Source organism: Lagenorhynchus albirostris, chromosome 9 (assembly GCF_949774975.1).
Source record: "Lagenorhynchus albirostris chromosome 9, mLagAlb1.1, whole genome shotgun sequence".
In the NCBI taxonomy this organism is placed as follows: Eukaryota; Metazoa; Chordata; class Mammalia; order Artiodactyla; family Delphinidae; genus Lagenorhynchus; species Lagenorhynchus albirostris.
In genome coordinates this window covers 28,958,401-28,980,368 of record NC_083103.1, presented here as the reverse complement: position 1 = coordinate 28,980,368, position 21,968 = coordinate 28,958,401, and positions in this window count along the sequence as shown.

Here is a 21,968-nt window from a genome sequence, read left to right as displayed (position 1 = left end):
GAAAGAGGTGGTGCATATGAAAAAGAGACTAGAATCCTAAGTATATAACACTTCTTAGTGCTTCTCTTTCTATATTTCCCTATATACTCCTTTATTTGTAGGTTTCACACCTCCCAGGGTGTCATGTTCCAAAAAACAAACCTTTCTGTACCTTTCTTGTATTTGAAATCTCCATCTGAATGTAAAAAGTAATATACTGTGACAGATGGGATATGGTGACTTTTCTGGATACACATTTTGTTTTTTTGAGCCACTGAAGAAGAAGGTAGAGAAAGACAAAAGAGATGCTTGCCTACTTTTTGCAGGATTAGTGTACTATTGATTGCCCTTTCAGTAAAATTTTTCATTTTTGTAATTTATAGAAATTTTCCTAGATTTTGACAGGAGTTGAGTAAGCAGTAGTCTTGCTATGAGATTTTGCTTTTATTTTTACTGTCTTTAGATATAGTTTAGTGGGAAATTGAGAGTGGCTCTGTCATGGAGAACTAGCCAGTTACTTTTATACCTCTCTCATGATGTAATAATTTTGAATATCAAGGTCCTCCATAAAATAAACTCACTTGCCCTTATCAAATGATGCTTTTCACTTCTCCCCAGTAAAAACTTAATGCACCAATAGGGAGAAACACAGTGTGCTAATTTCTCTGTTGCTTATATCTTCCTATTTTTTTTACCCACATCCTACTAATCCATTGAGGGTCAAATAATATATCATTATGAGGATTTCCTTTATTGAACTCTCAAAATGTATTCTCGATACCACAGAATGATGGTCTAAGTTACTATTTTTGTCTTCTGATTGTTCCATAGGTCTAATCTTAATTCCATGATTGGAATTCTTTGGCAACAGGGCAGATGTATCATGCCATGTTTACTTATTACATATTCTTTGAATATCCTCAGTATGTTGCAGTAGACTTTGTAAGGATAATTAAGATAAAAAAGTGTCAGTTTCAGAGAGTTTAATTCCAATAAAGAAAATTCTTTGTAGATAGCTCCACAAAGACTCAAATTACTGCACTATGGATAACAAATTACACGTTCTATACGATGTTATAAAATCAAAGGAGGGATAAATGGCTTTTTCTAGTATCAATCTGGTAGTGGCCTTAATGATGTATGAGGGAGGTGAAGGGTTCAGAAGTATTTATGTTCTGATTATTCTGTTGAGAAAGCACCGTGATCAGTTGGTTGTAGCATCCTAGGCACATGCTTGGTGGGTAAAAATAAAATAATCTTGAACAAAAGTCACTGAAGAAAAGATGAAAAAATGAGTTAAGATTTGGCAGTTTACTAGATATTTTTACTAGGTTTATGAAGGGCAGAAATGACTATGTTCCCTGAGCTAACGTATTTTAGATGTAAAGACAACCAAACTGCTAGCAGCAGTGTATTTTCCTCAAAACTACCTTCGCCTGCTAACTAAAACTTTATGATAATACTGTTCAATTAAGGGAATAAAGTGACGCTGAGTCATGTTTGAAATCTGAATGTTGCTCAGCCGGTATCAGATTTTCACCTAAATTACAAATTTGTAACTGGATTCCATCTTTCCTTTCATTGCTGTCTTATTCTTGCCTATCTGGGTGACACATGATAATGTGATTAATTACTCTAATTTGTCTTCAGTGAATCTTAATTTCATAGTTTCAAAATGTATAGGTTGTCATCTTCTAACAGGTAACATCTAGTTGATAAGCACATGTGATATGCTGCATTTACTATAATGATCTATGCAGTGAAATCAGGGTGTATCAAATTAAACTACGAATGCTCAAATAACAGTTGCAAGGACTAAAAGTGGTACTTCCCTTTTAGACTCCTTTGAACGGACAGCATTTGAATTTAAGTGTTAGTTAAAATTTGACCATCACATTTACGGTTAATTCCATGCCTATTTATATTTCATTTGGAAGTCTTATCTCTGTATTTATTTTTAAAATTCAAAGGATCAGACTAAATGTTGTTTAACACATTTATTGACACCGATAGAACCAGTATTTCTTTTTTCTGTTCTTGACAAATAGAGCACTTAGCAACTTTGCAAGCCTTGAGGCATTACATCTTGGAATCTAAGAGCTGGCATTCATTGGACCCTTCTGCTATAACTCCTTCATTTGTGGATTTTTTTTTTTTTTTTTTTTTTTTTTTTTAGTTCTGAGAAATGAAGTATAGGTTTGTTAAAGGACTTGCCCATGTTCATGTTTGTGTTTTTTTTTGTTTTTTGTTTTTCTTTTCGGTACGCGGGCCTCTCACTGTTGCGGCCTCTCCCATTGCGGAGCACAGGCTCCGGACGCGCAGGCTCAGTGGCCATGGCTCACGGGCCTAGCTGCTCCGCGGCATGTGGGATCTACCCGGACCGGGGCACAAACCCGTGTCCCGTGCATCGGCAGGCGGACTCTCAACCACTGCGCCACCAGGGAAGCCCCATGTTTGTGTTTTATATAGAATCCATATTGAAACCTACATGTTGTTTGATGATGCTATCCGGGGGTTTTCCCGGGGTCAGTGTTGACTTAACTGATAATGTAGTTTTTAATATTCACTATTGTTAAAAACTAGGGAAAGATTTTCCTAACTCCAATCTTTCTGTTCTTATAAATCTCTAATCATGGCTTTGAAATGTTTCATTTGCACATTTACCGCTATGGAACATAATTCATTTGGACCAGGATGCTCAAACAATAGGACACTCAGACTCATTTTGTTTCTTCTATCTTCTTACATACTTTAGGCAGCAGTTATCTTTTAAAGTTCCTTTCTGACATTAAAAACCAATGAATATTCATTAAAACTATAGAATTGGTGATACCTGTGTTTCAATTGAAGGGTGTTAAAGGGCTCTACTTTTGGAAGTAGGTATTCCAGTGTTCAAGTACAAATTTAGCCACTTACTAGCTGTTATTGTTTTTAAATATTTGCATGCTTTTGGAGCTACCTCATATTGAGAACTAACTATAAACCACTTGCTAGTCTAAGTTCTTTATGTATAATAAATTATTTAATCCTTAATCATGACCATTTGAAATAACTACTACCATTATTCCTATTTAATAGAAAAGGTGATTAAGACACAAAGATTAATTTGCCAGTAATCACAAAGTTTTTAAGTGGTAGAGCCAGAATTCAAAATCAGTCAGTCTCAGTACAATCTGTGCTTTTTACCCTCATATTCTATCATAACATCCCTAGTTCTTTGTCACTAAATTGCAGATGATAATAATTAATTTAATCTCATTGAATTGTGATTATTATATAAGACAGTACATGTAAAACAGAAATAACTAAGGACCTATTATGAACACACTCAACAAATGGCCACTTCTTCTCCTCCAACCTCTTCCTTCTCCTCTCTTTCCCTTCTTCTTTAAAATATTAATCAAGGCTAAGTAAAAGAGAAAGAAGAACTTGCAGAAATACAACTTAAAGTTGCTGTACTTTTGTTGTTGTTGTTCTTAGTACCTCACACAAAGGAGTTTAGGAGGTTGTGCTGATAGAAAGTTGAAAGTGAAACCAAGAATGGTAATTTTTTTTTTTTATGGCCTGCAAAGAAAGTAAGTTATCTTCTTATACTTCAGGTTGAAAAAGCATGTCAATGAAATGGTCAGGATTAGCACAACTTGGTTTCTCAGCAGAATTATCATTTTGATTGGTTTTGAAAATAATTAGGAAGTTATTGTCAAGTGTTAGTAAGATGATTAGCATCATTGTAATATTTTGGTTAGATATCTACCTTTAAAAAGTATGGTTCATTTTCTCAGAAGGAGGAGTGAGAGACTACTGGAAATTTCTCTGACATACTTTGAAATATGGAGAGAAAGTGATTCAGATTGTATTGATTGATGCCTTCTGGTTATCTTGACCAGATTTGCAAGTAGCCACATATTTTTGTTAACGCAATCAACATCTGCTCAATGAAATGAGAAAAATCAATTATTTGGGTCGTGAAAACAGTTTCTGTGAGAGGAGGGTGGTTTAAATGATTTTCCCTCCTACCTTTTAACTAAATGCATTGGCAGCCTTCAGAGACAATGTCTCTTCTGGGTAGGAGGTAGGAGTAATCTGGTTATCAAGGCTATGGGCATCTCACTTCCAATATTTTAATAGGAAATGGAGTCTTGGGTCTGAATGAGGTAAAGAATTAAAACTAAGATGCCTGAATAGGCTGAAACCTCATCAAAAGGTAAATTGACCATAATTTGCCACAGCACAGAGAACTGGCAAGAAGGCTTCTATATCTAGGCCTTGGTTCCTGACTGGAGTGGGGGAAGAGTCACCTGAAAAATTGAACACTTAAGTCTGTATTCACAGAAGTTTAAAATTTGAATTTATACTATTAAAAGGTTTTGAAATCCTTTGTGCTCAGGAATGACCATAAAAATAGGCCCGGGCAATGAAAAACCATTCTGGAAGGATACTTTCACAATGTAGACCATTGGGAATCTCACACATTAAAACAACCACTAATGAAGATCAGCCCTCAGTCGGAAAGTTGAAAATGTATGATCAGCAGTTCAACATGAGTGAGACTTGGAGGAAGCCAAAACAAAATAGAAGATTGGAGCTCCATAAAAATTAGAATAACACTCTAAAAAAGAATATAAAATAATTATGTTTAAATGATTAAAAACATAAAAGAACATAAAAGGACTTGAAAAAGTAGCAAATAGAACTTTGAAAAACGAAAAAAAATAGCTACTGATACTAAAAACTAAACAGATTAAGTAGATTAGGCATATCTGCAAAGAAAATTAATGAATATGAATGATACCAAGCAAATTACCTGAAAGTGAGAAAAGAAATTCAAAAATTAAAAAAAGCAGAAAAATAGTATATAGGCAAAGAGAACAGAATGAGATGTTTAACATATGCATAATAAAGATTATAAAAAAGGGAATGGGGGGATGGGGCATAGATATTTGAATAAGGATGGTTATAGATTTTCCTTTATGAAAGATATAAATCCTTCAATTAAGAAGTTATAATTCATTTGAAGCCATTTTTTAAATTGAAGTAGAGTTATTTTATAATGTGTTAGTTTTGGCTGTACAACAAAGAGATTCAGTTATACATACATATATACATATATGTATGTATATATATACATATATTGTTTTTCAGATTCTTTTCCATTATAGGTTATTACAAGGCTATTCTTTTTTCAGATTCTTTTCCATTATAGGTTATTGAATATAGTTCCCTGTGCTGTACAGTAAGTCCTTGTTGTTTATCTATTTTATGTATAGTAGCGTGTATATGTTAATCCCAAACTCCTACTTTATCTCCTCCCTTCCCTCCACCCCTTGCTATCCCCTTTGGTAACCATAAGTTTGTTTTCTATGTCTGTGAGTCTGTTTTTGTTTTGTAAATAAGTTCATTTGTATTGATTTTTTAGATTCCACATATAGGTGATACCATATACCATATGATATTTGTCTTTCTCAGATTTACTTCACTTAGTGTGATAATCTCTAAATCCATCCATGTTGCTGCAAAAAGCATTATTTCATTCTTTTTTATGGCTGAGTGATATTCCATTTTGTGTGGAATATATATATATATATCTACACATACACACACACATACATGAATACCACATCTTATTTATCCATTCATCTGTTGGTAGACATTTAGGTTGCTTCCATGTCTTGACTATTGTAAATAGTGCTGCTATGAACATTGGGGTGCATGTATCTTTTCAAATTAGAGTTTTCTCTGGATATATGCCCAGGAGTAGGATTGTAGGATCATATGGTTACTCTGTTTTTAGTTTTTTAAGGAAACTCCATACTGTTTTCTGTAGTGACTATACTAATTTACATTCCCATCAGTGTAGGAGGGTTCCTTTTCCTCCACACTCTCCAGCATTTATTATTTGTAGACTTTTTAATGATGGCCATTCTGACTGGTGTGAGGTGATACCTCATTGTAATTTTGTTTTGCATTTCTCTAATAATTAGTGATATTGAGCATCTTTTCATGTGCCTGTTGGCCTTCTGTATGTCCTCTTTGGAGAAATATCTACTTAGGTCTTCTGCCCATTTTGGAAATTAATCCGTTGTCGGTCACATCATATGCAAATATTTTCTTCCAGTTCATTGATTGTCTTTTCATTTTACTTATGATTTTCTTTGCTGTGCAAAAGCTTTTAAGTTTAATTAGGTCCCATTTGTTTATATTTTTTATGTCAATTACTCTAGGAGGTGGGTCAAAAAAAATATTGCTGTGATTTACGTCAAAGAGTGTTCTGCCTATGTTTTCCTCTAGGAGTTTTATAGTATCCAGCCTTACATTTTGAGTTTGTTTGTTTATTTATTTATTTATTTTTTTGCAGTACATGGGCCTCTCAGTGTTGTGGCCTCTCCCGTTGCGGAGCACAGGCTCCGGACGTGCAGGCTCAGCAGCCATGGCTCATGGGTGCAGCTGCTCCGCGGCATGTGGGATCTTCCCAGACCGGGGCATGAACCCGTGTCCCCTGCATCAGCAGGCGGACTCTCAACCACTGCACCACCAGGGAAGCCCTTGAGTTTATTTTTATATATGGTGTTAGAAAACATTTTAATTTCATTCTTTTACATGTAGCAGTCCAGTTTTCCCAGCATCACTTCTTGAAGAGACTGTCTTCTCCATTGTGTATTCCTGCCTCCATTGTATATTCATTGTCATAGATTAATTGACCATAAGTGCATGTGTTTATTTCTGGGCTTTCTATCCTGTTCCATTGATCTGTATGTCTGTTTTTGTGCCAGTGTCATACTGTTTGATCACTGTAGCTTTGTAGTATAGTCTGAAGTCAGAGAGCATGATTCCTCCAGCTCCATTCTTCTTTCTCAAGTTTGTTTTGGCTGTCCAGGGTTTCTTGTGTTTCCATGCAAATTTAAAATTTTTTTGTCCTAGTTCCGTGAAAAATGCCATTGGTAATTTGATAGGGATTGCATTGAATCTGTAGATTGCCTTGGGCGGTAAGTTCATTTTAACAATACTGATTCCTCGAATCCAAGAACACGGTGTATCTTTCCATCTGTTTGTGTCAGCTTCAGTTTCTCTCATCAGCATCTTATAGTTTTCAGAGTACAGGTCTTTTACCCCCTTAGGTAGGTTTATTCCTAGGTGTTTTATTTATTTTGATATGATGGTAAATAGGATTGTTTCCTTAATTTCTCTTTCTGATATTTCATTGTTAGTGTGCAGAATGCAACAGATTTCTGTATATTAATTTTGTATACAGCAACTGTAATGAATTCATTGATGAGCTCTAGTAGTTTTCTGGTAGCATCTTTAGGATTTTCTATGTATAGGTTCCTGTGATCTGCAAACAGTGAGTTTTATTTCTTCTTTTTCAATTTGGATTCCTTTTGTTTCTTTTTCTTGTCTGATTGTTGTGGCTAGAACTTCCAATGCTGTGTTGAATTAAAGTGGCTAGAGTGGGCATCCTTCTCTTGTTCCTGGTCTTAGAGGAAATGCTTTCAGCTTTTCACCATTGAGTATGATGTTAGCTGTGGGTTTGTCATACATGGCCTTTATCATGTTGAGGTATGTTCCTTCTATGCCCACTTTCTGAAGAGTTTTTATCATAAATGGATGTTCAATTTTATGAAAAGCTTTTCTGCATCTATTGAGATATAGAAAAAAAGAAGGTATAATCAGAACAAGAAAACAAATAAATAAATAAAAACATTTTGTGTAATCTGTAGAACAAAAAGATAAAGGTGATAAGGTGAAAATCTAAATGTAACTGAGGACAAGAAATAACAATTAGACCAATTAAGCTAGATATCATTAATAAAAAGATAACAGAAAACATATAAATGTTTGAAAATAAAGGAATAACATGTATGTGTTGCTTTTTTTCATAATAGCTTTATTGAGATATAACTCACATACTACACAATTCACCCATTTAAAGCACATAATTTAATGGGTTTCAGTATAGCAATAGAGTTGTGCAACTATCATAACAGTCAATTTTAGAACAGTTTCATCACCTCTGAAAGGTACTTCACAACCTTTAGCTATCATCCCGAATTCCTTTTCCCACACTTTCAGCCTAAAGCAGTTACTAATCTACTTTCCATCTCTATATATTTTCCTATTCGGGCCATTTCATTTAAGTGAAATCATATGGTATGTGATATTTTATAACTGGTTTCTTCCACTTAGAATAATGTTTTCAAAGTTTATCCATGCTGTAGTATAATCAGTACATCAGTTCTTTTTTATGGTTGAATTATATTCTCTTGTATGGATATACCACTTTTGTTTATTCATACATCAATTGATGGACATTTGGGTTGTTTTCAACCCTTTAGCTATTCTGAATAATGTTGCTGTGGACATGTGTGTACAAGTTTTTGCATGGACATACATTTTCATTTCTCTTGGTTATATATCTATAATTTGAATTGCTGGGTAAAGTGGTAATTTTATGTTTAATTTTTTGAGAAAGTACCACACTGTTTTCCAAGGTGGCTGCCCCATTTTATGTTCCCACCTGCAGTTTTTTGATTTCTCCGTGTCCTTGCCAACATGTCATTACCCAACTCTTTGATTATAGCTATCCTAGTGGAGGTGAAGCTGTATCTCATTGTGGTTTTAATTTGCATTTCTCTGATGATTAGTGATGTCAGCAGCTTTTCATGTACCTGTTGGCCATTTATATTTCTTCTTTGGAAAATTGTCTGTTTGGTTCCTCTTTCCATTTTAAAATTGGAATTGTTTTTGTTTTTGCTGTTGAGTTCTGAGAGTTCTTTATTTATTTTGAATATTAACTCCTTATCAGATATATGATTTGCAAATATTTTCTCCCATTCCTTAGATTGCCTTTTTATTTTATTTTTTGATGGTTTTCTTTGTTGTTCAGAAGCTTTTTAGTTTGATGTAGTGCTACTTGTTTATGTTTGCTTCTGCTGCCTTTGCTTTTAGTGCGAAGTACAAAAGAATCATTGCCAAGACCAATGTCAAGGAGCTTACCTCCATGTTTTCTTCTAAGAGTTTTATGGTTTTAGGTCTTAAATTTAAGACTTTAGTCCATTTGGGAGTTGATTTTTGTGTATGGCGTAATATAGGGGTCCAGTTTTGCATGTGGCTGGTCCAGTTTTCCCAACACCATTTATCGAAGAGACTATCCTTTTCCCATTGTATAACTTGGCTGCTTTGTCATGTATTAATTGACCATATATATCTAGGTTTATTTCTGGGATCTCTATTCTGTTTCATTTATCTATGTGTCTATTTTAATGCCAGTACCATACTGTTTTGATTATTATAGCTTTGTAATATAGTTTGAAATCAGAATGTATAATGTTTCCAGCTTTGTTCTTCTATCTAAAGACTGCTTTTGCTATTCAGGGTCTTTTGTGGTTCCATGTAAATTTTAGGATGGTTTATTTCTGTGAAAAACAGTATTGAACTTTTGATAGAGATTTCATTACATTTATAGATTGTTTGGAGGTGGTATGGACATTTTAACAATATTAATTCTTCCAACCCATAAGGATGGAATATCTTTCCACTGATTTGTGTCTTCTTCAGTTTTTGTCATCATTGTCTTATTGTTTTTAGTGTACAGATCTTTTACCTTTTTGGTTAAATTTATTTGTAAGTACCTTATTCTTTTTGATGCAATTATAAACAGAATTGTTTTCTTAATTTCTCTTTCTGATAGTTTGTTGTTAGTATATAGAAATACAACTGATTTTCGTATATTGACTTTGTATCCTGTAAATTTACTGAAATCGTTTAGTCTCTATTTATTTTGTCTCTATTTCATTTATTTCCGCTCTGATCTTTGTTATTTCCTTCCTTCTGCTAACTTTGGTTTTAGTTTGTTCTTCTAGTTCCTTGTAGGGTAAAGTTAGATTGTTTATTTGAGAGTTTGCTTTCTTCTTAACATAAGTGTTTATTACTATAAACTTCCCTCTTAGAACTGTTTTTGCTACATCCTGTAAGTTTTGTATGTTGTATTTCCATTTTCATTTGCTTCAAGGTATTTTTGGATTTCTCTTTTGATTTCTCTTTTGACCTGTTCTTTGGGACCTGTCTTTGGGCAGCAGCCAGAAAAGCTGGAGCACCAGACATGTATAAGCTCCTTCCCAGGGAGGTGTTTGTGATTCAGAGTAGGCTCAGGTGAGAAGGCAGAGGTTGTGTCTGCTGGCTTCCCTGTTCTCTGGGGCTTGCAGTTAGCTCCTAGATGCATATTAAATTAGAAGACTGACCCACAAGCAGAAGCTTTTAAAGTATGCAAATAGGCTTTTTTCAGGGAAAGCCTGGGAGATATGGGGTTCTTTTGCCTGTTTTCTCTGCACTGAGTCCTGGGGAGGGGTAGCCACAGCCAGTCCTCATGAACCCCTTAATAATTGTGTCTTTGTTTGCAATAATCTTGTGGGTCTCCTGGACTCAGCCCTCATTGGCTTTCAGAGCTGGGTGCTCTGGGGTCCATCCTCAGGTGGGAATCTTAAAAGATGGAGTGCTTGACATGGGCTCCAGACTCTTTGCTCCTCAGGGTTGGGAGTTCCCCCTAATTGTACGATGCTATTTTTGGGGTGGAGTTTATGGTTAGAGTGTATCTCAGCATTTCCTTCCTATTTTGATGTGGGTGATGTGGGTGTTCTTGTTTGCCTGATGTGTAGGAGTCACTCAGCTAGTTTCTAGATTTCTTTCAGAGGAAACTGCTGTGTGTGTAGCTGTAGATTCCATGTGTCCATGGGAGGAGGTGAGTTCAGGAGACTCCTATGTTGCCATCTTGTCCTGGAACCCTCCACAGGGTCTTTTTATTGCCTGTTCCCTCTGCCTGGAAAGTACTTCCTCCAAATATCCCTTAAGCTCACTTCCTACTCTTTCACCTCTTTCAGATTTTTACTTTAGTGTCACCTTTCAATTTCTAATTGCCCGCCCCAGCTCTGAATCTTCCTTATTCTGCTCCATTATTTCATTTTTCTAGAGCATTAGTCACTCACTGAATATAAAATGTACATATTAATTAATTATATTTGTTGATTATAATCTGTCTCACCCATCTAAATGAGCTGTGGAAGGTCAACAATCTCTATTTCTTTAGTTTACTGATGTGTTCCAAATACCCAGAATAATGTCTAGCACATAGTAGGCATTCATCCAATATTTGTTGAATGTGTAAAATAACTGAAATAACATCAGAATATTGGTTATTCTTGGGGAGGGAGAGAAGAAGGCAAAAATGGATATAAAAGGGTGAATCTTTAGCTGTAACTATACTTGAAATAGTGGTGGGGGGAGAGAAAGCAGATATGATGACATGTTAACATATATTCTCAGTGGTATGTGCACATAGGGGTCTATTAAAATATTTGTACTTTCAATATGCCTAATTTTTAAAATTATAACTAAATATGGGAATAGTATTTAAACTTACAGTAAAGTCATGTAAACATACATAAAGTCATAACTTGACTGTAAGTAAAGTGCCAAGGATAACAGGCATTCATAGTGTTGGTAAGAAATTAATCTGTGGATTATATACTTGAACACTTTCTAGATCAAGGGTATGTCTTCAGTAGGCAGATATTTAGACATATTAGAATCGTACAGAAATGTGTTTAAAAAGTCCTCAAACCATTCTTGCTTCTTTATTACTGTTATATTTTTCTTCTCTCTTTCATCATATTCTCAGGTGCCCGTCCTGACAATAGTCATTCTTTCAATAATATCATTTGAGTTTCTTGGGATGGAACCACCTCTACTTGAGGGCAGGGGCCATGACTCTCTCATTATTCTATCCCCAGTCATATAAAATGTTCCTGGTATATATCAAAGAATAAATACTTACATGAATAGATGAGTTAACTTCAGCAAGGTGTTATATCAAATGTCACAGTCTTAGGAGGTAACATATTGGAGTTGTAATAGGTAGACTTTGAGGACATATAATATATATTTGGTAAAAAGAATAACTCTTCAAATGCTCCAATTTTAGACGCTGTGATGGGGCATATCACAGGGTTCATGGGAGTAAGGTACATTTTAGGTGACTGAACATCACATCAATGAGATGACTGTCAACTTTACTCACTTTACATGGCTGGTTTTTCCAGCTAAAGGGTGGGACATAACTAGTATATGCCAAGTTACCATGGATTGCTTATAGGTAGTTAACATATTACAGACTGAAGGTTAGTTTTTTGCTAGGTCATTTTCCCCCTATAAATCTAAAGTAGGTTTCTAACTCCTAAAATACTTCAATGTAAGTGAATCTGGAATTGATGCATTGCTGTATTATTTTAAGTAGAATTTAATGTGTCTGTAAAATGCCTTTCCATTAGTGGCATCTGGTGATAACACTCATCTATTTGAGAAGTGTGATAATGCTTAAAGTAGAGGGCAGTTCCAAACTCAGCTGTTTTTCTATGTGTGATGACTCTGAGCTTCTTTGATTTTTTACAGAAGTGACATAGTTCTTCTGGGTAGAACAAAGGCCACTGTTGAGATCGGCAGACCTTACTTCTCTCTCTCTCTCTTCCTCTTTCTCTTTCTGTCCCTTCTTTTTCTTCTCTGCATGTTTATTTCTCTCTTGCTTTTCCATTTTGTGCACTTAAAGTACATTTTCTGAAGCAGCGGGATCAAGGAGCTTCATTTCCATCCTTAATGAAGTTATGCTGTCTGGTTTCTCAGGAAATCACTGGAGGCTTTATAAACTGTGCTTTTTAATTCAGATTTATATAACCTACTCCATTTAATGTCTGACCCAAAAATTGAGATATGAGAATATCATTCTTTGAGCAAATATACTATAAATCAGGGTTAATTTCCTCCTCTTGCCTAAATTCCTTGGAGGAGGGGGACAAAGAATGACTTTGGAATTATAAATTTCTAGTCGTTTTGTGTGCTCCAGGCTTATTTGGAAAAAGAAATTCATTTTAGAGATGGCTTATGCCCTTGGCTGTACTACTGATGCAACTGTAATAATTTAGAAAGGAATGTTATAGTAGTCGAAAGGATAAGATAACAGTAACATTCCAACACAACTGATGCCTGAAAGAATCCTCTCCTTGAAGATTGACATCTATCAGTTAATGAGCATTTGGTACCTACCAGGCACTATACTTTGTGCTCTATGTACATCATTTCAAAAAATCCTTGAAGACAGAAAACATTTTAAGGATTGTATATGTGCTACTGTGCTATCATCTTCGTTTCATAGATGAAATTCAGGAAAGTTAGGTAACTTGTCAAAGGTTTTAAAATTAATTAGTAACAAAGTCCTAATTCAAATCCATTTTTCTTGACTCCAAAGCCCACACTCTTAATACTTCAAGCTACTGCTTTCTTTTATTTCCATCCACTTTCACTGTCTTGACAATAGATTACAGAAAACTGTATGTATTCTGTTTTATGAGCATAAAAGAGAAGATTTCTCTTCCCTTTCATATAAAAATCTATGGTGACCTACATTCTTTGGAAGGGAATTTGTCCTCAATTGGCAGTATAATGTCACCAGAAAAAAGAATAGGAGATTGGAAAATTACTAGCTCATTAATTGATTATGTTAGTGTCCTTCTGAAGATTGATTTCTTCACAGCTTAGACAAGGAGAAAAAATTTTGACAGAGAAGTTATTGAGATACTGTTTCAAAAATCACAATTATTGGGCTTCCCTGGTGGCGCAGTGGTTGAGAGTCTGCCTGCAGATGCGGGGGACACGGGTTCGTGCCCCGGTCCGGGAAGATCCCACATGCCGCGGAGCGGCTGGGCCCGTGAGCCATGGCCGCTGAGCCTGTGCGTCCGGAGCCTGTGCTCCTCAACGGGAGAGGCCACAACAGTGAGAGGCCTGCGTACAGCAAAAAAAAAAAAAAAAAAAACAATTATTTTGTTTTGGGTTTTCTTAATGATTTTTGGTGGTCAAATACTCTGGACAATGAAAGAATACCATTTTTAGATTCTCTCACTGTATATAAGAATTTTTCCTAAGATCACAGGAAATGGACATAATTGACGTTAGAAAATTTGTTGTTCTCAAGCACAAATAAAAGTCTGTACAACTTTAAACATTTACCATAGGATCATATTGGATCACAGTGTTAACTGAGGGAAAAAAAGTTCCCTTTAAACAAAAAATGTGTTAGACAAACTATGTATCCTGACTCTAATATACTTATCTTTAATAAATGCATTCCAAAAGGAGAATAAAAGATGATTTTGTCACGGATGAAATTCATCTGAACCAAAGTGATCCCCAAACAGATTGAGCTTTATCGTTATGGTGTAAAAATGATGCTCTCAGGTAGCATCATTTGAAGGATGCCTAAAGGTCTCATATGTTTCTACACCTATTAAAATGCATAAAAGTCCATTTTTACACTGTTAATTTGTATTGGATAATTGAGGAGAATTATTTTAAAACTGCATTAAATCAAGTCAGGGTAAAGTCATTTATTTGGTTATTATTCATTAAGTGTGCCTATATTAATTGATTATATCACTGATTATTTTTTTTTAATTCAGTAGTACTTTGAAAAATTTGAGGCATCTCATAGTAAAAGACGTACAAATATCAAAAAGGCTTCTTTCTAGTGGAAGTTACATGTGTCAATAACAGTAGCATCTCTGAATAAGGAATAGGAGGTAGCCAAACAGAAGTAGTCATGGAGGATACTTCGTGTTGACACAAAAGAGTAGATCTCAAATTCATGTTTTTCTCTGGAGGAAGAAGATACTTTTTTTTGTATAAAGTCAGGAAGCCATTAACCCACTAAAGCCCACCTTATCACCAAGCATGGTGAAACACAGAGGTCGAAAAAAGCAGAAGGTCATTGGACTGCCAACACAGAGAGGAGGCATTCCCGGTTAATAAGCAATGATAGCAGATAATTCATAAATTACATTTAAGAAACTAACATGCTTATCGTTATCATTGGTAAGTACTTAAAGACAATTTAAGCCATGGAATTTGCAATGATAGGTGATGTTCTGCAATTCAAATTCAGACACATGCACAGATGATTCTAATGTGTGTGAGAAAATATAATAACTTATGCTTGGTCCTGTGGTAGAAGAGAAACAGGGATAAGGCAATCTGATGGAAGTGTGGGGTAATAAAGAAATCTTTCTGGAAGGAGCAATACCTGAGATAGATCTCAAGAACTGAACAGAATTTACAAAGGCAAAGAAAGAGTGAATGTTTTTCAGACATGGTGCATTTAGTAAAGTGAAAGTTGTTTAGAATGGTAGGAGTCTTTCTTGGGTGGAGGGGGTTGGAAAGATATGAGCTCCAGAAGTAGAAAAGGGTCAGATTTGGAAGGACATTGATTGCTATGTTAATGTGTTTGAGTTTTTTCCCTGAGTACGATATAGGTGTATTAAAGGATTTTAAGCAAGAAAATGGCATAATTATATTTTCCATTTTAGAAAACTTTTTTTTCCAGATGCATTGAGAAGAATAGATTGAATAAGGTTTGTACAGGTATAGGAAGAAATCTTTTGAGTATCCTGTAAACATTTTGGAGCAAGATGATGAAACCCTGAAGATAGTAAGTGGGAGGAGAGAAGTGGAGGTAGAATGGAGGAAAAAGATACACATGTCAAAATGGCAGAATGTAAAAATCAAGTGATTGGATATTGAGGGTAGAAAAAAAGAGTCTTGGAGAACCAGGCTGCTGTTTGTGGTGCTCAGTAAAATAATTAATGTGCGAAGGGAGCTAACTGGTTGTGATGCAAGGAACGATGGATTCAACTTTAAAGGTACTGACTTGAATTGCTGTGGCACATCCAGGTGGGGATGCCTAGTATGGAACCTACAAATATTGCATTCACGAGTGAGAGTTACACAGAAAATATAGATTTCTGAGATGCTTCATGGGCATGAATTAGATAACTCAGAAGGATAAGAAGAAAATGCAAAAGTCCTTGGCAAAAATTGGAGAATAAAGGGAGTGGGCTGGAGGAAGAAAAGGTTGGGAGCATCACTGAAAATAAGACTACAGGGAAATTTGTTTGCACCTAACAGAAGGTTGTTCCTGTCTCTGGAATTCACATGTGATGCATTTTTAATTTGTCATTTTCAAACTAAAGGAACAAGAGCTGAAAGTAAATTGATTGGTCCTGAGTCACCAAGTGTTTGAATGTTAGAACTATATTAACATTCTGGGTATATTAGCCAGCAAGATTTTCAGGAGCAGCAGATGTTGCTGGGATTAAGGACATGGGGGAAGAGATGAGCACAAGGTGAAGGGCCCATAAAAGCACTTTTGAAAGATGAACAACAGGAGTTGGTAATAATTTAAGGAACAAGAGAAAGGAATGGAAGGCTTGGGGCCTGACAGTCATGAAAAGACTTGATTTCCCATTACATTAGCTCAGCAAAGATGATCCTGGTGGTCCAGCACCACACTCTGGCCCCTTTGATAGCAAACTGCATCCAAGGGCGTTTGAAATTGTTGTTCGAAAAAAATTATGGAGAGAAAGCATACCATATTACTCTAAGAGGCAAATTAGAATAATAAGCCTGATGTCTTAAATCTCTGGAATCTTATGAAATTGCTACATTAACTAATGTGGTGTCCAAGTAATAGACAGATGGCAAGGTTTAGGATTATGGCTACAAACCAGATCAGCAACAATACATTGTTCTAAATATTGATGCTCAGTAAGTTATGAAACCTATTTACAAATATAGAAGAGTAATTAAGAAGTATTAAAACAAGAGATGCTAAATGTAGAAATCCCAAAGCAACATTATCATGTAGTTTTCGTGAATAATGTGATTGATGAGCAAAGAGCCAACACCTATACTCTAATCCGTGAGTCAGCAATGACTGACTTTCTTCCTTTAACAGGACTATGTCCTTAGTTTGGATTAGTGGGGAAACTAACATGTGCTTCTTCTTGAAACTTTATATAGATGAGCCTCAATCTACCTAGTTAGGAAACTAAATCATACAACACTTTAGAGAGTTATGTTTTGGGAGTTCTCAGAAGGTGTTTCAAATATGTTCGGGAAGATATCAGTCATCAGTTTGGTTAGTTACCTTGTGGTACTACTGATATTCCACTTGTCTCCTGACTGGGCCCTCATCACTGTGTATCTCTACACTTGTTGGACACTGCTAGGAACCTCCATGGCTTCTGCAGAGTTCTGCAGTGTGAGGCTGGAGGGCATGGCCAACTCTTGCCAGACTCATGCTCTGTTGGTATACAAAAAGCGATCACTGGGCTGCATGATTTTCTCTTGTGAAAGAGGAAGTCCTGTCTCTCATTCTCTTCTGACATATCCTGTTAGAAGGCGCTAAAGCAGCACTCCTTGGGCCCCAAGATCCATGTGGAATGTTGACGTATTCTAGGCAAGTCACTTGGTGTTGAGTATGAAATAACGGGCAAAAACAGCCACTTTCTTAGAGGAGCCAGACCTTACTCAAATAAATTCCAATAACGACACATGCAAGTACAAGACTACGATCATGGAAAGGATTCTAAAAGGAGGGCTACTATACGATTGGAGGGATCAGTGAAAAGTAACTAGGTGAAGTGGAATGGATAGAGTGGGAATGAGGGGTAGGTTATTGTAGCAGAAAGAACTGTCCAAAGGCTGTGGTGGTTGAAGCCTAGTGATTCTCAGGATCTGAAGAAATCCAAGGTGGCTGAAGTACAGAGAGTAAGGAAGAGAATGGGCAGCCTGAGGCTGGGTAAGTCTATAAGGACCAGCGTGTGCCTTGTTAAGGTCTGTAGTCTCCATGCCAAGAGTAAAGTGTTACAGTGTGTCTTTGTCACAGTTGTGGACTACTGTGGAGAGTTGATTAAAAAGAGGCAGGACTGTTTTAAGTGAAATAAGACTTTCATGTTTTATACAAAGCCCACCTCCCCTCCTTCCCTCACTCCCATTCTCAACAGGACAGAGCAGTGAGTCTAAAGAGGGGGCTATGGTTACAGTTAAATCTAAGGAACAACTGTTGTAGTCAGATTTGTTTCCTTCCTCTGACTACTGTAGATTTCTGGTTGAGTCCGCCTTTTTGTGGCTGGCCTTGTAGAAAGCATCTCATGAAAATTAACTTTGGTTAAGACTGTCCTAGCAATACACCAAAGATGCCCAGCCATTTCTGAGTACCAACACATTAAATTCCAGCTGACTTTATCAGGATGGACAAAATGCATCTCCTTCAGTGCTCTGTGTTCACTGTCCTTAAAATCGCCTGTATTAATCTCTCAGTCTCCCTAGTCAGGGAAGATAGTTATTCTGATTTTATTACTTTTTAATTTCACCCCGTAAACTGGGATCCATGATTCAAATAATAGTCGTTTTTTATTGAATCTGCAACAGCTAAACTAATACACATATATATTTTGTGATTTCAAATATTTGTTTCCAAACAAATACATATGTTTTGTGGTTAACTAAATTAACTATAAAATTTAAAGGCAGAATAGAATAGAGATTTCAACTGATGTTAGACAGATGTAGATACAGATTCTAGCTCAGGTACTTAAAGCTCTGAAATTTTGGGCAAATTTCTTTAATCACTGATACTCAGTCTCCCCATGTGAAAAATAGTTGTACAGTAGTTGTGAGTATACAGTAAAATAGTACTATATATAAAGTGCTTAGAAAAGCACCTAGTGTATCACATTCGAAAATTATGATTATTGCTATACCATTATTATTAATCAAGTTTAATGGTGAATAGTGCCGTATGATAAAGATAAATGACTTTCTACCAAGTCTTTTTTTTCTTGTTATTTAGTGAAGACTTCATGCCTGTAGATATTAATAATATCTTCCCTTAATAAGCAGCACGTGAGATTATTTTTTACAAAGCTTCATAAAAATGGAAAACTTAAGTTTTGCATTCTACTCCAAAAGCATATGGGAAAAACAGTTTCAGAGGCTTTAAATATTAACAGGAGGAACACAGCATAATGATACAGGGAAGAAGTGCGAGCGTGAATGCTCAGAATTGCTTTTAGTGGGAAAAAGCAGCCAGCATTTGTTGAGAGCTAAAGATTTTTTTTTAAATAGATCTGAGTTTAATTGGCAGGACTTGGCAACATTTACAGGAAAATATGTTTTATTTATTTCAGTTTAAATATATTTCAAACACTATTTTAAAATACATTTCTGCCAAGTGATGGGGCAGCTGTTAAGTGGTTCCGGATTTAATGCCCTCGTTAGCCTTTCACCTCTGAGGCCCTTAATCTATCTCCATGTAATTAAGCTCATACATTAAATGAGTTTTATGGAATAAGGGAGCCCCAAGTGGAAATACGGATATTTCATACTAGGAAGCCATTTTGGATAATTGGCGCTTCAACTTGAAAACCACTTGGAGTGAGGTTGAATGGGTGTTGCAAGTTTACATTGGTATCAGCAAAAATAAATACCGGTGTTGAAATTGAACTCTTTCCTGTTTTTAAGCAGGTCCAACCTGAGGCAAAATTATGAAGTAGATGAAGAGTGTCTTCATTGGGATTCCATCTCTACCAGTGTTTTTTCTTCCCTCTTTCTCCTCTACTCTCAGAGCGAATGGACGTGCATACATCTGTGAGATGTAATTTCTCACTGGGGCTCTGCTACCACAGTACCACACTGAAGACTTAACTACCTGCCAGAAGTAACTACTTGTGATTCTCTGTGTCATGCAGATTCACAGCTCATGCCTTTCCTTGTGCTGTTACCTCTGCTTAGAATGACTAGGGCTCCCTGATGAACATAACAATTTATCTTTCAAAACTGAAACAAGAGCATCCCCCAGGCAGATACTCCAGGTAGCATTAGACAATCCAAGCAGAACTGCCTCCTCTCTGCCCCCTCTGTATCCTGTAGAAACTTCTATTACAATACTACTACAGTAGTTACAGGGTAAGAGTCAGGATAGAGTAAGTTATGGCAGGTGGGCCCTAAATCTCAGTGACTTGGCATAGCTAAGCTTATTTCTTACTCACTCACATTTCTGGTGCAGTTAGTGGGGGACATTCCTCAACAGAGTGGATCACTCAGGGACCTGAGCTGAAAGAAGCTCTACCATCTCATGATGCTGCCGTGTTTACAGCTGGCATCTAGCATTACCTTGATAGGAAAAGAGAAAGTATGGAAAATTCACACCAGCTTCCAAATGCCCTGGACCGAAGTGACCAAGTCGCTTCTGTTTTTGGCCTATTGGCCACAATCGACCTAACTGCAAGGTCTGCAAGTTAGGACAAGGCATCAGCTGAACTCTAAGGAGGCTGGGTGAACATTACTTTCTTACACATAACCGGTAACAAATTAGTGCTCTTGCTTACGTGACTGCTTTCTCTATAACCCCCATTTTTATGTTCTCAAGGACTGGAAATTTGTCCTCACACAATATTCAAATATTGTGCACTAGCAATGAATTCATGGTAGAGAATTAGTATGTTGGTCCATAAGGAAAGAGGTAGAGAAGCAAAGAAAATACTTCACACACACGAGCTCATTAAATTCTCACGGAAATGGAAGGCAGTGTTGCTCTCTTCATTTTACAGATAGGACTCTAAGGCTCAGATTACTTAAGTGAATTATCACAAAGTTGGAATTCCAACTCAGGCTGACTCTTAAATATATGCTACATTTAAAATTTTGAAATGTCTCGTTTCCAAAGGAGATATCTGGAAAGACTAAAACAGAAAGGAATGAATTTCTCATGTGAAGTTCTCATGGCTTAATTTACTCCATAAGTAGGGGTACGTTTGGTATATGTAGCAAAGAACATTTGGGGAAGCTTTGAATCATAAAATCAATGTGACCCTGCCTAGGGTTTGAATGCTCTAGTAGATCCCATGTTTACTGCTCTGGCAATCTGACCTTTTGGTCCATCTGATAGTACAGTCTCATGAGTTTTTGGAGAGGATGAAAGGAGACCTAAGGTTTGTAAAGTGCCTTGGATTATGTCCGGCCCAAAGCAAACACACCAAATTATTGGTCCTGTGCCTGCCTGACTTCTACCCCTTTTTGGCTGAATAGACCCTTTGCTCATTCCACAAAGAGAGTATTGCTTTTAAAGTCACAGACAAGAATATCAGAGGTGGCTATTTTATTTGAATGGGAGTATGATAGAATTTTAGATATGTAGGGGCTTTAGTTTACAGGGAAGAAAACAGGTTCAAAGAGAAGGAAGTGGCTTCCTCAAGGTCACAAATGTGACAGTAGCTGGAGTAGTCCCAACTCCTAACTCAGTACATTTCCCCTCTCTGAGCAGTGAGAAGGTGCTCAGTGGTAAATACTTGTCAGTGACTGAGTCATTAAGAATAGTAAATTTCTGGGCTTCCCTGGTGGCGCAGTGGTTGGGAGTCCGCCTGCCGATGCAGGGGACGCGGGTTCGTGCCCCGGTCCGGGAGGATCCCACATGCCGTGGAGCGGCCGGGCCCGTGAGCCATGGCTGCTGAGCCTGTGCGTCTGGAGCCTATGCTCCGCAACGGGAGAGGCCACAACAGTGAGAGGCCCACGTACAGAAAAAAAAGAAAAAAAAAAAAAGGATATTAAATTTCTTCCATTTGGTTGTGTGCGTGTTAGGGGTAGTTGAAGTCTGTGTGCAGCGAGGAGGAATCTCACTGAAGTCGTTTCAGCCTGTTTGGTTTCTATCTTTAGAAAAATACTGTCCCAGCCAATGTTTTCAATAGAATAATTGCATTGTATTCATAACCAATTCAAACTCTTTTCAGCAACGGTTTCTTTCCCATGTGAGAAGCGTGGTGAGCATTTCCATTCCATCTTAAAATAGTATTTTCATTTTCGGGTCTAAATATAGTAACTTGGGTAAAGACTTAGTCTAAACTTAGCCACTAATAGCCCAGACTGTTAAATTTGTCATTACAGTAATTCTTTTTTTCCTGAGTGCAAAACTATCGCAGAGTCAGATGAAACAGTCTTTTGTTAGACTCTGAAGCTATTGCTTTTAGCCATGTAATTTCTAGAAAATAAAGAGGGCAGTACAACATGGTTTTCCTCTTATTAATAGACGACACAGTCACAATGTGTTGCATGAGCCTTTC